Source organism: Salvelinus sp. IW2-2015, linkage group LG13, assembly GCF_002910315.2.
Source record: "Salvelinus sp. IW2-2015 linkage group LG13, ASM291031v2, whole genome shotgun sequence".
Classification (NCBI taxonomy): domain Eukaryota; kingdom Metazoa; phylum Chordata; class Actinopteri; order Salmoniformes; family Salmonidae; genus Salvelinus; species Salvelinus sp. IW2-2015.
In genome coordinates this window covers 11,836,526-11,854,563 of record NC_036853.1, presented here as the reverse complement: position 1 = coordinate 11,854,563, position 18,038 = coordinate 11,836,526, and the positions used below count along the sequence as shown (strand labels likewise).

At 43.5% G+C, this 18,038-nt stretch overlaps 1 long non-coding RNA gene across 1 annotated transcript in view; it reads left to right on the top strand.

Annotated features, from left to right (window-relative positions):
- The first annotated feature begins 11,109 nt into the window (after positions 1-11,109).
- LOC111972123 (uncharacterized) overlaps positions 11,110-18,038 on the top strand; it is a 12,886-nt gene continuing 5,957 nt past the window's right edge. The window contains exon 1 of the long non-coding RNA XR_002878383.2: positions 11,110-12,335. This is a non-coding gene — a long non-coding RNA (uncharacterized lncRNA). The remainder of the gene's footprint in view (positions 12,336-18,038) is intronic.

Sequence of the window (18,038 nt, the reverse complement as noted above, 5' to 3'; positions counted from 1 at the left end):
ATGTAAAAAACGCTTGAATAAGTAGGTGTTCTAAAACTTTTGACCGGTAGTGTACATACTTTAAGTATTCAGATCCTTTACTCAGTACTTTGTTGAAGCACCTTTTGCAGCGTTTACAGTCTCGAGTCTTCTTGGGTATGACGCTACAAGCTTGGCACACCTGTTTTTGATGAGTTTCTCACATTCTTCTCTGCAGATCCTCCCAAACTCTGTCAGGTTGGATGGGGAGCATCGCTGGACATCTATTTTCAGGTCTCTCCAGAGAGACTTTCCAACTCAACCATCAAGTTTGCTGACGACACAACAGTAGTAGGCCTGATTACCAACAATGATGAGCCAGTCTACAGGGAGGAGGTGAGAACCCAGGGCGGAGTGGTGCCAGGAAAATAATCTCTCCCTCAACGTCAACAAAACGAAGGAGCTGATTGTGGACTACAGGAGACAGCAGAGAGAGCACGACCCCATCCACACTGACGGGGCAGTGGAGAGGGTCAAAAGCTTCAAGTTCCTCGGCGTGCACATCACTGAATACCATGCATTCTCGAGGTCTAAATTATGATTTCTCGTTCAGATATTTTATAGATTTATATGGCTGCGCTTTTTTATGTTAATGTATTTCAATTCAATTGCAATCTTTCTATCCAGATGTCAATGTTTTATATCCCAAAGCATTTATTTTTGTAGGCTTTACTGTGCAATAGGAAGTAACTGAATGCACCAAAAAAGTCTCACATTTCCTACATGTCATCATGATACCTAAATGCTATTTATCAAGTTTATTCTGCTGATCTGTGTATTTGTATATGTATTTCTATGTACACTACAAGACAAAGTATGTGGACACCTGCTCGTCAAACATATCATTCCAAAATTATGGGGATTAATATGGAGTTGGTTCCCCCTTTGCTGCTATAACAGCCTCCACTCTTTCTGGAAAGGCTTTCCACTAGATGTTGGAACATTGCTGCAGGGACTTGCATCCATTCAGCCAAAAGAGCATTAGTGAGGTTGGGCACTGATGTTGGGCGATTATGCCTGGCTCGCTGTCGGCATTCCAATTAATCCCAAAGGTGTTCGATGGGGTTGAGGTCAGGGCTCTGTGCAGGCCAGTCAAGTTCTTCCACACTGATCTCGACAAAACATTTCTGTATGGACCTGGCTTTGTGCATGGAATCATGGAAAGGCCATTTTCTGCTGAACAGGAAAGGGCCTTCCCCAAACTGTTGCCACAAATTTGGAAGTACAGAATCGTCTAGAATGTCGTTGTATGCAGCAGCGTTAAGATTTCCCTTGAGTGGAACTAAGGGGCAATGCCTGAACCATGAAAAACAGCCCCAGACCATTATTCCTCCTCCACCAAACTTGACATTTTTCACTATGCATTGGGGCAGGTACTGTTCTCCTGGTGTCCACCAAACCCAGATTCATCCGTCGGACTGCTAGATGGTGGAGCGTGATTCATCACTCCAGAGGATGTTTTTCCACTGCTCTAGAGTCCAATGGCGGCAAGCTTTACACGACTCTAGCCAACGCTTGGCATTGTGCATGGTGTTCTGAGGCTTGTGTGCCGTTGCTCGGCCATGGAAATCCATTTCATGAAGCTCCCAACGAACAGTTCTTGTGCTGACTCGGTAGTGAGTGTTGCAACCGAGGACAAACAATTTTTATAGGCTACGCGCTTCAGCAGTCGGCGGTCCCATTCTGTGAGCTTCACGGATGAGCCGTTGTTTCTCCTAGACGTTTCCACTTCACAATAACAGCACTTACAGTTGACCGGGACAGCTCTAGTGTAACAGGGTTGGTTATGTTTCCACTTGTCTCTAAAGAAATGTGTATTTAATGTTAAAGCACTCTTATTTGTTGGTTCAATTCCGATGACAATAAGGTGTGTTGTTATTGGCCCCCTATGCAGATACAGTTGAAGTCGGAAGTTTACAGTACATACACCTTAGCCAAATACATTTAAACTCAGTTTTTCACAATTCCTAAAATGTAATCCTAGTAAAAATTCCCTGTCTTAGGTCAGTTAGGATCACCACTTTATTTTAAGAATGTGAAATGTTAGAATAATAGTAGAGAGTGATTTACTTCAGATTTTATTTCTTTCATCACATTCCCAGTGGGTCAGAAGTTTACATACACTCAATTAGTATTTGGTAGCATTGACTTTAAATTGTTTAACTTGGGTCAAACGTTTTGGGTAGCCTTCCACAAGCTTTCCACAATAAGTTGGGGTGAATTTTGGCCCAAGATAGGTTTCTAGGCCTCATTAATCGCACACGCCTTTTCAGTTCTGCCAACACATTTTCTAAAGGATTGAAGTCAGGGCTTTTTTAATAATAAAAATGTACCCCCTTTTTCTCCCCAATTTCATGGTATCCAATTGTTAGTAGTTACTGTCTTGTCTCATCGCTACAACTCCCATACAGGCTCGGGAGAGACGAAGGTCGAGAGCCATGCGTCCTCTGAAACACAACCCAACCAAGCCGCACTGCTTCTTGACACAATGCACATCCAACCTGGAAGCCAGCCGCACCAATGTGTCGGAGGAAACACCGTACACCTGGCGACCTGGTCAGCATGCACTGCGCCCGGCCCACCATAGGAGTCGCTAGTGCGCGATGAGACAAGGATATCCCTGCCGGCCAAACCCTCCCTAACCCGGACGACGCTGGGCCAATTGTGCGCCGCCCCATGGGCCTCCCCGTCACGGCCGGCTGAGACAGAGCCTGGGCTCGAACCCAGAATCTCTGGTGGCACAGCTATCACTGCACAGCTATCACTGCGATGCCACCCGGGAGGCCTACCTTGACTTTGTTGTCCTTAAGCCATTTTGCCACAACTTTGGAAGTATGCTTGGAGTCCTTGTCCATTTGGAAGACCCATTTGAGACCAAGCTTTAACTTCCTGACTGATGTCTTAAGATGTTGCTTCAATATATCCACATAATTTTACTTCCTCATGATGCCATCTATTTTGTGAAGTGCACCAGTCCCTCCTGCAGCAAAGCACCCCCACAACATGATGCTGCCACCCCCGTGCTTCACGGTTGGGATGGTGTTCTTCGGTTTGCATGCCTCCCCCTTTTTCCTCCAAACATAACGATGGTCATTATGGTCAAACAGTTCTATTTTTGTTTCATCAGACCAGAGGACATTTCTCCAAAAAGTACGATATTGTCCCCATGTGCAGTTGCAAACCGTAGTCTGGCTTTTTTATGCCGGTTTTGGAGCAGTGGCTTCTTTTGTACCTGTTTCCTCCAGCATCTCCACAAGGTCCGTTGCTGTTGTTCTGGGATTGATTTGCACTTTTCATACCAAAGTACGTTCATCTCCAGGAGACAACGCGTCTCCTTCCTGAGCGGAATGACGGCTGCGTGGTCCCATGGTGTTTATACTTGCGTACTATTGTTTGTACAGATGAACGTGGTACCTTCAGGCGTTTGGAACTTGTGGAGGTCTACATTTTTTTCTTCAGATGTCTTGTCATATTTCTTTTGATTTCCCCATGATGTTAAGCAAACAGACACTGAGTTTGAAGGTAGGCCTTGAAACACATACACAGGTACACCTCCAATTGACTAAAGCCATCATTTTATGGAATTTTCCAAGCTGTTTAAAGGCACAGTCAACTTAGTGTATGTAAACTTCTGACCCACTGGAATTGTGATACAGTGAATTATAAGTGAAATAATCTGTCTGTAAACAATTGTTGGAAAAATTACTTGTGTCATGCACAAAGTAGATGTCCTAACCGACTTGCCAAAACTATAGTTTGTTAACAAGAAATTTGTGGAGTGGTTGAAAAACGAGTTTTAATGACTCCAATCTAAGTGTATATAAACTTCCGACTTCAACTGTAGGTGGAGATCGCGAACGTCAGGTCTCCCCAGTCTAAAAATGTGATGCGTGCTGAATACTGCATTCTATTTTCATATTTTACAATGTGTACAAGTTTGCTGTACATTCCTGATTTATACATGTGTTGGCATATGGTACCTGTTAGGGATTGAGGGGCTTTCTGGGATGTGCTTAGGTATATGATTGCTGTATATCAGAGTGTTAGCTAGCATGCACCGATGTAATGGTCACACAAGCTCACTGCTAACACAGTTGTTTTCATGCTACAGATTTTACCATCGACAGCCATCAACATCGTTAAGCCCTGCACAACTAACGTGCTGTTTCCTATTTAATCACAGATAATAAATAACGCTCAACTGGGACCACTGGCTGGGGTGATTTCTTTGAACTAAATACAACGCAAGGAGAGTACAATTAACATCTGTTACATTAGCAGGGCAGAAATTTGACGAACTGACTTGTTGGAAAGGTGGCATCCTATGACGGTGCCACGTTGAAAGTCACTGAGCTCTTCAGTAAGGCCATTCTAATGCCAGTGGTTGTTTATGGAGATTGCATGGCTGTGTGCTCGATTTTATACATCTGTCAGCAACGGGTGTGGCTGAAATAACCGAATCCACTCATTTTAAGGGGTGTGCACATACTTTTGTATATATAAAGTGTATTTTGTAACAATTCTTGGTTCACTAATGTTTTTATTACCACTGTGTACCGCCCTCACACAGGTGTGGTCAATTGTAATTATCACCTAGGCACCTGCATATAAAAAAAACAATGGCTTTGGCACATATTCTGATGCTCTGATGAAGGCATAACTGCTGAAGTACGTTAGCCAGCATGACCGAAAATAAAAAGGTGAAATGAGGTGACGTCTTGTTGTCCTTTAAAAAAAATTACATTTGAGTGCCACTGTTTCCCAATGTTTCTTGATTTTGTGATTTTATTTAATGATCAGCTACTGATCAGCATACTGTTTTACCCACTTTATATGTATATACTGACCCTAACCATTTATATGTATATACTGTATTCTAGTCATTGAAAACTGATCACTTTAATAATGTGTACATACAAAATACACCATTATATGTATATATTTATATACATTCTATGTACACATATTTATATTCTGGTCTCTGACATTGCTCGTGCTGATATTTCATCATTTTTTGGGATTATGTGTGTATTGTGTTTTTTATTTTAATTGTATTACAGCATTGTTGGAGCTAGAAACACAAGCATTTCGCTGCACCTGCGATTTGACAAACACACACATACATTTGTACATATAGACTCAACTGTGCACCCCCATCTCCAAATCAAACAGGATATAAGTGGGATAAACCTAAATGGCAGTGTGACTGAGTCAGTCTCACACATGGCCCTGAGCGCACAGACAGGAAAGGGAATGTACACATGAACACACCCAAATAGCCAAATGTTTTCACTACTAGGTCAGGAGAGAGCTAGGCCACAGTACTGGTAAAACACACGGACGCTGTTCACATAATTTTCATTGGAACCGTTCTGTTTACCCAATGTCAACATAAATTCAAAAGTTATTTGTCACATGCGCCGAATACAACAGGTGTAGACCTTACCGTGAAATGCTGAATACAACAGGTGTAGACCTAACCGTGAAATGCTGAATACAACAGGTGTAGACCTTACCGTGAAATGCTGAATACAACAGGTGTAGACCTAACCGTGAAATGCTGAATACAACAGGTGTAGACCTAACCGTGAAATGCTGAATACAACGGTGTGACTACGTGAAATGCTGAATACACAGGTGTAGACCATCGTGATGCTGAATACACAGGTGTAGACCTACCGTGAAATGCTGAATACACAGTGGTAGACCTACCGTGAATGCTGAATACAACAGGTGTGAACTAAACGTGAAATGCTGATACACAAGGTGTAGACTAACCGTGAAATGCGAATACAACAGGTGTAGACCTAACCGTGAATGCTGAATACAAAAGGTGTAGACTCCGTGAAATGCTGAATACAAAGGTGTAGACTTAAACGTAAATGCTGAATACAACGGTGTAGACCTAACCGTGAAATGCTGAATACACAGGTGTAGACCTAACGTGAAATGCTGATACAACGGTGTATACACTAACCGTGAAATGGAATACACAGGTGTACCTAACGTGAATGCTGAATACAGCAGTGTAGACTTAAATTCGTGAATGCCGAATTCAAAGGTGTATCACTAACGTGAAATGCTAATACAACAGTGTAGACTACGTGAAATGCTGATAGCAGTGAGACTATGGAACCTGAATATCAGGTGTACTCTGAAATGCTGAATACACAAGTGTAGACTAATTGTGAATGCTGATTCACAGTGTAGACCAGGTGTTAAGATAACACTGTAGAAATGAATGCTTTACTGACAGCACCTTACAACATAGTTTCCAGCCGTTTCATATTTTGAAGGGAAAATGTTTTTTTTCAATCTGCCATTGATTTTATGATTTAATGTTTCCGTCCTTCAGTGAGGTGTGTTAAAACGTGCTAAAGTTGACTGTGTGCATCATAGTGAACTAGGGAGTAACTGCTGTGGTTCATAGGCAGGAGAGACTGTCTGGAGGATGGGAGGTGGGAGATATTTTTTTTCTCCTTTTGATGGAGTTGTAAAAGAATATCATTTAGTGAATACGCCTGACAGACTGACTTTCACACATATGGGAGGTAAGGAGGCAAAGTGAAGAGCAGACAGAGGGGGATGGAGAGAGAGAAAGAGGAAGTGGGGGAGGTAGAGAGGTATTATTTTTGAACTTCTGTGAGTGTAATGTTTACTGTTAATTTGTATTGTTTATTATCTATTCACTTGCTTGGCAATGTTAAATATGTTTCCATGCCATAAAGCCTTGAATTGAATTGTGTGTGTGTGGTGTGTGTGTGTGTGTGTGTGTGTGTGTGTGTGTGTGTGTGTGTTGTGTGTGTGGTGTGTGTGTGTGTGTGTGTGTTGTGTGTGTGGTGGTGTGTGTGTGTGTGTGTGTGTGTGTGTGTGTGAAGATAAGGGGAGACAGGCACACAGAAAGTGAGCGATAAAGAGACATGGGGTGATAGAGATGGAGAGAGCGAGGTTGAAAGAGAAAAGTAAAGGGGATACCTAGTCAGTTGTACAACTGAATGCATTCAACCGAAATGTGGCTTCCGCATTTACCCCAACCCCTCTGAATCAGGGAGAGAGAGAGAGGTGAGTCACTGCTCTGAGGGTAATATAGGCAATGAGGTACAGGGCCAAAGGTGGCAAACACTTACTCATGGAATAGGCTTCATCTATCAGAGCGATCGATGTTTACTGACAAGTGTGTGTAACTCTCAGTGTGTTAATGTTGGTGTGTGTGTGTATGAGTGAGTGCATGTGTGTGCAGCAGGTAACACAGTCATAGACAGGGACAGATTGACAACACTGTTTCAAACGGGGAGGCTTTCAAAGCAGACAGCTGGAGTGAGTTCAAAGCTCTGGGTTCTGAGACCTCTGCATTGCTTTACAGTAACATGTTATAGAAATACAGACTCCAGAGTACTGCATCAACAAACGTTAGTCTCTGCAACTAATCTGTAGGTTGCAGATGCAAAAAAGTATAGTAGAGAGACTCCTCGCTGTCTTAAATCTTCTTATGTTGACAGAATAAGAAATACACACACATCATATTCTATCCATGGCATGGAATGGTCTCATCTGAAGATACTGTAAACAGAATAATTCCAGCTTTGAAATGAACATAAGGGTCATTTTTTCAGTCTCCTTCAAAAAATGTCTCATCTTTTATTCGTACTGCGGACACGACCCGCTCAGCTTGAATACAGCAGTAGGAATAGAAGAATTGACATTAACGGCAGAATTTACTGAGCATTTATGTAGCGTGACTGACAGCGGGAGTCGGTGAAGGCATGTGTGTGTGTTTGTGTATAATAATTGGAACTTCAATGCCCACAATCCTCACAGGCTCCCGAGTGTCGCAGCAGTCTATGGCACTGCATCTCAGTGTTAGAGGCGTCACTATAGACCCTGGTTTGATCCCGGGCTGTATCACAACCGGCCGTGATTGGGAGTCCCATAGGGCGGCGCACAATTGGTACAGCGTCGTCCGGGTTAGGGGAGGGTTTGGCCGGGGTAGGCCGTCATTGTAAAATGCGATTATTTTCTTAACTGACTTGCCTACTTAAATAAAGGTTAAATAAAAAATAAATTAAAACTCCCTCTCCACTGCCCACAGCCAGTCATTTGGCATCCAAGCCATGATTGGTCAGACTTTTCGAACGATGTCAAGACCCAACGTGGGACAAAGTGGTGCCTATTGGCTAAAGCAGGCAGCACGCTTGACCAATCAGAGAGCGATTACACAGTTCGACAGTGGCAAGCTTTTAAGGTGGTCCTGAAGTATTACGGTATGTACTCGTTTCCTCAAATTGAATCATCCCAGAGGGTATCATGCCTCGACGATAATGTTGGTCCGTCTCGTCACAGTTATCTTTACAGCTAGGGCTGTTCTTTTAATCTTATATCTGTTTAGGCTGGTTATTTTTTCGTCTTTGATTGAGTGAACTTATTTGATGGCGCTTACTGTAGATAACAAACTAACGTTACATGTGTGAATTTTGAAAGAAAAGCAGGGATAACTCACTTGTCTAGGCTTATAGTTTCAACTGTCATCAACGAAGGCAAATATGATTGCAATCTGATACAGTATCGCCCACGGCGTGCACGTCTATAGAAATATAATAATGTTGCTGCGCTGTTGACTAAAGGTAGGTTATGATATCGTTATGCACACTGTGGTCACAGGTAGGTTCGAAGCCCTCCTGAGAGGTGAGATTGATGCAGACAGAACTTTAGTCATTAGGAAGATGCCATGAAATTACTATAACAATTGCTTTTATAGGCCAATCCTGTATGCAGGTAGTCTGGTTAATCAGGCTGTAATACACGATAATTGGTATATACAACCTGAAACTAATGCCCGCAAAAACGTGTAAATGTTCCTTACAAGCCAGAATGTTTAATATAATTACAGTTTAAGTTACTCACCGGTTCTGTGTGGTTTGTCTTTCAGCTGCTCGAGATTTTTTACTAAATATCCACAGATGGGTAGTCAAATTGTTTACCCAACCTTTTAGAGAGCTGGTAGATAGATATATGACTTGGCACTGAGGTAAAATTATTTTATGTTGGATATTCGTTTTTTTCTCATCAATAGCTATTGGACCAAGCATTCCATTAATTTAATTTGAGATTGTGTAGATTGATATCCGAAAAAAGTGTTGATTGTTCTCCACCATACCATTTTCATTGGCATTGCATGCTGGGTTCAATAGCTATTTACGAGAGATTATCCAGTATAAAACGAATCTTACCTCGGTGCCTAACTGAATCATATACCTCTACTAGCTCTCTGAAAAGTTGGTTAAACAATACTTAACTGTGGATATTCAGTCTCATTTCGACCAGCTGAAGGACAAACCGCACAGACAACCGGTAGAGTAAGTTTAAATGTAATTTTATTCAACATTCTGGTTTGTCAGGAACATTTAGACGATTTTTCAGGCATTTGTTTCAGGCTGTATATGCCAATTAATTGTGTATTACAGCCTGATTACTCAGACTAGTATTCAGGTAGACTACTCATACAGTAAGGATTTTAATGTATTTGTTTTGTGTCTATAGATCACCATCTGACATCAATCAAATTCATACAGTATGGTAAGATATGAATAAGAATATAATATGCATATATTACTTGCTTAAGTAGATTATACAGTGCAAGAGCAGGTAGTGAGGTCAATGGAGGAGTCAATGGAGGAGAGGTTATTGATTGTTATTCTCAAACTGGACAGTTTTATCTCAATCTCTTCATGCAAAGACTCAATAATGTACACTTACTGACAGTTGTGGCTGCTTTGCGTGATGTATTGTTGTTTCTACCTTCTTGCCCTCTGTGCTGTCGTCTGTGCCCAACAATGTTTGTACCCTGTTTTGTGCTGCTACCATGTTGTTGTCATGTTGTGTTGCTACCATGCTATGTTGTCATCTTGGGTCTCATTATGTAGTGGTGTGTGTTTTGTCCTATATTTTTATCAAATGTATTTTTAATTCCAGCCCCCATCCCCGCAGTAGGCCTTTTGCCTTTTGGTAGGCTGTCATTGTAAATAAGAATTTGTTATTAACTGACTTGCCTAGTTAAATAAAGGTTAAACAAAAAATAAATGAAATTGAAGTCGGATAAGGGCCATATCGCCTCGAGTTTGGAGATTCACAAACACTGGTCAAAAACACTGGTACCACCTACAATAGCTGACCACCATACTGAGTGACCACTATACTTAGGTGTTCTCAGGCACATCTCAAGGTGCCTGTGTAGATATGAACACAGTCATCCATATTTAGCCAGCACCCAGCCCTGTTTATCCAGCACCACCCAGCCAGCCATGTGTAGACTAGACAGCCCATCAGCCTATCAGCCCTGAACCCTGTGTTCCCGATCAGCTCTCCCTGGGAAACAGACTCAGAGTCATGTGAATAATTACCTGCCTAATCCCTGCAATTAGATAACTATGATTAGTGCAATCCCCTACCTGCTTGGGTGGAGGGTGAGGGAATACTTACCTCAGGGAGAGGAGGGAGGGAGAGAAATATCTAGAGGGGGGAAATGAGTTGTGGATGATGAAGAGATGGATGGATAAAGAATGAGAGAGGGGAGGGAGGGTTAGTTAGGGATATGAATAACTCCAGTTACTGACTGTAAGAGAGAAGGATTGATGTGCAGCATAGTTAGGTCCAGGGGTGTGTATTAACCTGTTTTTGTGAGCTTTAGTGTACCAAATGCCTTAGTTACTGTAAACTTATGTTCTGTAAAAATGGAAAGAGCTTTACTTGTTACTAGGTGACCTCTTTTTCAAGATGCTGTAAAGAGTGCGTGTCTGTCTGTGTGTTCTTTCCTGGTAAGAGTCTTGGAAGCGATGAGAGGGGGATGTTCAATCATAAGGGATTAATTCCTGGTTGATCAAGTTCAACAGTGAAGCCGCCCTCTGTAAACTCATCAAGCCTATAGGCAAACAGTGGGAGTACAGACTTATGGATTTAAATAACAATCTGGGCAGAAATAACCGCTACATTATTAGTATGTCTTGAGACATTTTTCGACATTGCATGTTTAACATAGCCTATGTTTTGTAGACCCAGTTCTTTGCTGAGGATACATTTATGTACTGAAAGGACTATTTTCTTCATGACATTCAAATAAATACAGGGGTATTGAAATCTGTGAAATCCCTCTCTCTCTCTCTCTCTCTCTCTCTCGTCAGTGTGTGTGTCGTCAGTGTGTGTGTCGTCAGTGTGTGTGCGTGTATGAACTAGAATACTGACATACCTTTCATCTCTTCAGAATGACTAATTATGCGTTTGTGTGTGTTTTTGTGTTTGTGTGAGTGGTTCGTTTACGAGTGTGGCTGCACTCGTATCTATAACGATAGTGTGTAAGGATGTGTCTTTCTGTTTGCGCCTGTCTCTTTGTGCATGGCTGATTGCTTTGTCCATCTGACTACAATTGAAAGGGGATCTCTATCTATCTCCATGTCGGTGTGTCTCTATCTCAGCCGCTCCACCTTAAGGGGAGCTTTAGCAGGCTGTCTTGTTTATGTTGAAGCCAACAGGCACAATATATTACAGTCCAGGGCTCCCGGCTGAAAATCCTACTGGATCTTCTAGTGACCTGCTGTTCTTTCCTGTTTAATTTTTTTTTTTACATTTAGATTAAAAGCAAAGCTCGCTCTCTGTCATAGTTTTTCTCCCTCTTTTTTAAATGTTGTATTCCAACAGACAACACAACCCTTCAGTTTAAGGTTCTGTTCTCTCCTATGAGAAGAAGAGGGACTGGAGGTACTGTAGATTGTAGGTGAATTTGAATGGAGGAGTGTAGTGTTTGTATCTTGTTGGAGGGGTTGGTGAAGGGACAGGAAAGGGGGGGTACTTGGGTGTAACGCTCAAGCTTCACTGCCATGTCAGTGCGTGTGGACTCCAACTGATCACAGAGCGAGAGAGACGGAGAGAGGAAGAGAGAAACCAGAGTGAGACTTTGGTTACACCGAGGAAACGGGAAGAAGGAAAAGGAGCCAAAGTGTTAGTGTGGGGATTTGTTTTACCGTGAGACCTGTTTGACGGATGCACTGACAGAGCTCTCCCAGCTGTGTCGACAGGCTCCGTGTCGGACAGGGACAGACAGAGCAGAGCTGAACGGAAAGAAGAGAAGAGAGCAGGACTGGGCAGGAGGGAGGACTGCTCTCTCCAACCTTGCCTGAGACCAGACCAAAGCAGTGGGAAAGATCTGGACTGGGCTGTGTTCCTGGTGGTGGGCAGAGGAGTGGAGGGCCAGGGGACAGGCTCTGACCTGATAATCAAACAGACTGAACATCTCTCCTGGGACCATGTACCCTCAGGGCAGGCATCCGGTAAGTCGCTCCTCTTTTTCTCTTTATCTGACTACTGCTCAGGGACAGAGATTGAGACAGGGACTACACTGAGAGGGCAGAGACATGGAACAGTTAGGGTGTATGAAGAGAGTCCCTCTAACACACACACATACACAAACACACGCAAGCAGTCGCACACACACACACACACACACACACACACACACACACACACACACACACACACACACACACACACAAATGAAGTGAGAGTCAGCTATGCCACCCACACAACTACCTTTCAACTACCTCTCAACAGCCCCTTGGTGCAGCTGACAGGGGAAAGACAGGGGGGTGTGTGTGGTTTTACTGTCCTTGTGGGAACATTTCGCCAGTCCTCACAAGGAAAAAGGTCTATTTTAGGCTTAGGGGTTAGAATTAGGGTTAGAATTAGGGTGAGGTTTGGGGTTAAGGTTAGGGTTGAGGTTAAAGTTAAGAAAAATCGGATTTTGAATGGAAATCAATTGTTTGGATAGTAAAACAAACACTTGTGTGTGTGTGCGCTCTGTATCTGTGTTTACGTGTCCAGGGATAGTGTCTTAGAAGGCAGTGGAAGGTATTCCCTTCAGTCACCTCTCCCCCTACCACCCTCCTCTCATTATTTACTAAACTACAGTGTTAGGAACTGAAGGATGAAGCTGGAAGAGGGGATGGTTTTGACCATACAAAACCATCTATCCGCGAGAGAGGCGGATAGAGAGAGACAAGGTGTAGTTATATATATTTATTATTATTATTTGTTTTTTTACTACCCCCTTTTTCTCCCCAATTTTGGATCTTGTCTCATTGCTGCAACTCCCCAACGGGCTCGGGAGAGGCGACGGTGGAGTCATGCGTCCACCAAAACATGACCTGCCTAACCGCGCTCCTTATTAACACCCGCCAGTTTAACGCGGAAGCCAGCCACACCAATGTGTTGGAGTAAAACACTGTTCAACTGGCAACCGGAGTCAGCCTGCAGGAACCCGGCCCGCCACAAGGAGTCGCTAGATCGCAATGAGTCAAGTAAAGCCCCACCGGCCAAATCCTCCCCTAACCCAGACGACGCTGGGCCAATTGTGCACCGTCCTATGGGACTCCCGGCCACGGCCGGTTGTGGCACAGCCCAGAATGAACCAGGTCTGTAGTAATGCATTTAGCACTGCGATGCAGTGCCTTAAACCGCTGAGCCACTCGGGAGGCCGAGGTCTAGTTTCTATAGTCAGATTTGTTGTCCATGTCTTTGTATTTGGTGCAAATGGGTCAGTGAACACTTAGCTTTCAGCATGCAATCACAGAGAATTATAGATGACATTTTCAGAAGAGGGGGCATGTGAAATCAATTATATGTACAGAAAGAATGCAAATCAGTGGAAGAGAATGGAAGCAAGATTGAGAGAGAACCAAGGCATTGTGAATTAGAAATGGAAATGAGTAGGAGATCACACTGGAAATAGGACTATACTCAGTCACAGTTCAGAGGTTTTGTTCAGAGTTGTACAGTGTTTGTGATAAAGTTCGGTCCCAGATTGAGCCAACCTTAACAGATCAATACATACTGCTGCTGCCAGTGTAATGGGATCTACAGCACAGAGTGAGGGTGCAAGGAACGTGTGCCCGCGTGTGAGCTTGAGAGAGAACGAGGAAAAGAGGGTGACTGTGTAGACTTTGAAATAGCCCCTTGTACCTATTACTGTCAAGAGACTAGTTTCTTTGCGTCTCATTTTCCGAAGGTAGTCATGTTTTGTGTGTATCCCAAGCCTCATCTTGTTATACTATTAATATCCTATAAATTAATGTCTTTTGTATCAAATTAACATATCAATGTCCAGATAATTTAAACGTCAGACTCACTGGACTTGACTAGCGGTGTCTGTATAAATCCTCTATGCACCATCCGAGACAAAAAAGAGGAGGAAGGGCCTCTATCTCCCCTGTCACTCACAATGTCACTGGCCTTTTGAAATGATAAGTAACTGAAAACATAAACCACACAGACATGGCAACAGCACTGTGTTGTGTTGACTCCTGTGGCAGAACAGGGACATTGTTATCTGTTAAGCGGTCCTCCTAAAGGGTTAAAACCAGGGCTGATTTACAAGGCAAACAGAAACATAAATTGGTTCCACTGGATTCTTGTGGCTAGTGTTATCTGAAGTTAGGGACTGCTCTGTGAACTAGGGTTGGGTGATGTCAACGTGATTATGCACTCATTAAACATTGTGATATACTCTGGTATAGCCCGCTATTGCCCCCCCACCCCACCCCCCTCCGAAACAAGTTTTTAAAAGATCCCACTGTGAGCTTGCATGCTATGAGAGGGATGAGATAAATCCCCACATTGACAAAATATATTTAGTGGATCTGTGGCACGAAAGAGGTGTGTGTGTGTGTGTGTGTGTGTGTGGGCATGTCTATGTGTGCCGAAGCGCGCAGGTAGAGCAAGTGACACAGTCAAAGAGCCTCGCTGGCTGTGCATCGTGCAATGGGTTGTAAATCATCATGGGCTGCAGACAGAGCAAGCTACTCTGCTGTCCTCAGAACTGGATAATTATAAACTGATTTGCATTTTTGCCTAATCCTCTCTTATTAGGCTACTAGGCCTTGAAGGTAGGTTGACATTGCTAGAGTAATATGGAAATAGGTCCAGGCCAACTAGGTTACACCGTTTTATTTCATGTTTCGATTTTTCCATCTTGGTATTGTTTGCTCAATGTCACTTATTTGTCATTTTAGAATAAAGTTGTGATTGAAAATAGCATAGCAAATTTAGGACATTAAACACAGAATATTTGTGAAATACTTTCATAACTGAATTTGTCTTAATGCTTTTATGTTATTTAAATTATAAGGATTAGACTTTTGGCATTAAAAAAAAAACATTTGCGGTCTTGCATCAATGCATTTTATGTCATAATGCTTTGCTCAACAGTCAGGTTTGTTCAAATTTCTCATTAGATGTTTCTATCTTGCTATTGTTTGTTCTATCTCTCTCATTATTACATTAAGCCTACCATATTTGTAGGTTGTTCAAAAACAACATAAAAGGTACTACAAATAGGATTTGTATTTTTGCATTGTAATTTTAGAAAATGTCCATAATATATCTGCAGTAATAGTGGAATGATAGTGTTTCACAGTATAACTTACCTGCCAGTGTTGTGATATTCGCCTATTGCCGGCTTCTGCTGTCAAAATAGGAAAGCTGTGCAGTGTTGCCAACTTAGCGACTTTGTCGCTATATTTAGCGAGTATTCAGAACCCTATAGCGACACATTTTCAAAAAAGCGACTAGCGACAAATCTAGTGACTTTTTCTGGTGTTATTGGAGACTTTTGGGACTGACGTGAAAGCACGTATCTTTCTTACTCTTCTCAACGAGCAGCGGGTGCTGCCGTGGGCCCCACCCCCGTCCCAAAGCACTCACAGGCGGCCCAGTCCTCGCGCAGCAGTCCCTCCCAGCTGCAGTCAGAGCAGGAGATGTTCACCCCTCCGCGTCCAGACTGCAAATGAATCGCGCATGCGGGGAGCCGCCGCTGGCTGATCCCGCCCTGGCTTACATTCAGGGCGGGGTGTAAATGTAATGGGAGGCCATGGGAGGCAGACCTGAGAGTGGACAGATGGTGGGATGGACACCGTTCTTATCTACATAGACAGAGTAGGTAGCACACGACCACTGCTACCCCCTTAATGAGTTTAAAGTTAGTGGTAAGGTAGGTAATCTGGTAATCTTTGTGTTAAAGCTGAAGTCTACTTTGAGGTCTGTGAAACACTAGCTGATTCTCAGTGCATCCACTGACTAGACCACTCTGTCTTTACCTGTAGGGACTCACAGCATGGCCTGAAATGAACATGGCATTACACGATGTTGAACACAGAGGGAATCCTTGTAGTTTACATATTGTTGTTGATGCAGTTGAGTTTTTTTGGATGGAGCAGGCTTCGGTGGTGGACATTAGCTCCTGCACGCTTAGACTGAGTGTGTGTGTGTTGACTGAAACGGACCCCCCCCCCCCCCCTCCAGAGACTGTTGTGATAGTTGTCTGGAGAGAGTTGATCTTGCCCTGGACTGATCCTGACTAATGGAAGTAGACTCACACAGAGGGGACTTACCGCAGGCAGACAGGACACAAGTCCGGTGTGTGTGTATACGGCAGGGGCAGAGAGCCTGCTACTAACTGCTCACCAGGGGCCAATGTTACAGCTGTGTGTGTGTGTGTGTGTGGGTGTGTGTGTGTGTGTGTGTGTGTGTGTGTGTGTGTGTGTGTGTGTGTGTGTGTGCGTGTTGTGTGTGTGTGTGTGTGTGTGTGTGTGTGTGTGTGTGTGCCAGAGAACAGAACAGAGAGCTGGAGTGGCAGCAGAAGAGTTCATACTCCCCGTGACTATTCAGGGTCGGCAGAGAGTAGATTTTCACAAACTGTGCTTTTTAAGTATTAGTAATCTCTCATCTGCCTAGTACATCTAGCCTTAAGTCTGGCCTCTGTGTTCCACCTCCTGACCATTAGGCCCATATTAATACTCTAGCTTGGGGCTGTGTGTACTGGGTCTGGTCTCACTTCTCTGCGTCTCTCAGGGTAACACTTTGTTTTTACAGCCAAGTAAACAAACCAATGCCAAATATCTGGCTGCACAAATCACATATGTTCCCTTAATTAGGTTAGGGCGAGTGGTGCTGTGCGTGCGTTAGCTCTCTCTTGCTTCTAGGTTGTTCTCCTCTGGATACATCTGTATTGTGGAGCTTGTTGTTCTGTTCGCGCCTCAGGATTTTAATGAAATACAGGTACATCATGGATATTTTCTGGCAGATGTAACCATCATCTTTATCCATACTGTTACCTGTTTACATTTCTGATAACAAGCTGGTTCTTATGAAGTCAAGTATGAACACATCAATCCAAATTAACTGTGCTCTCCAATCCTAACGCTCATTCTCCCCTCAGTCAAAGCCTTTGTTGTTTTTTATAAAAAGAGCTGATCTGACCAAATTTTGGATCCACTCCAAGCCCTCTTTTCACTGCTAATCCCTCCATTTCTAATCCAGTATTGTATGGCAGTGGCTTTTGCCTCTCACCACAATGTATTGTGACTAAGTGACAGGCTGGCTGGAGCCATGTTATCAAAGGGCGGCAGGTAGCTTAGCAAGTAAGAGTGTTGGGTCTGTAAACAAAAGGTTACTGGTTCGAATCCCCGTGCCGAAAAGGTGAAAAATCTGTCTGTGCCCTTGAGCAAGACACTTAACCCTAATTGCTCCTGTAAGTTGCTCTGGATAAGAGCATCTGCTAAATGACTCAAATGTATCAAAACATTCAAGTATTAAAGGAGGGCTCCGTTCCAGCTAAGATGCTGCTGCTGACTGCCTTGAAAGTGTGTGTCCTGATCCACTACTCTTTTTAGGACTTTGGTGGGTGTGTCCCATCCCGCTAACCCTAGTCCCTACAAAGCCGTGCCTCCTGGAGCCTGTTATCCATCAACCAGCCTTTTTACACAGGACAGACCCAGACCAGAGCTCTAGAACTCCTGCAGGAAGGAGAAGCGATGGACACCAGACCGAGAGGAGAGAGGGGGACAGAAGAGATGGAGACACCAGACCGAGAGGAGAGAGGGGGACAGAAGAGATGGAGACACCAGACCGACTGTACTGTTTATGTGATCTCCTAGCCCAGTCTCTCCCCTCGCCCCCCCCCCCCCCCCCCCCCATCCCCC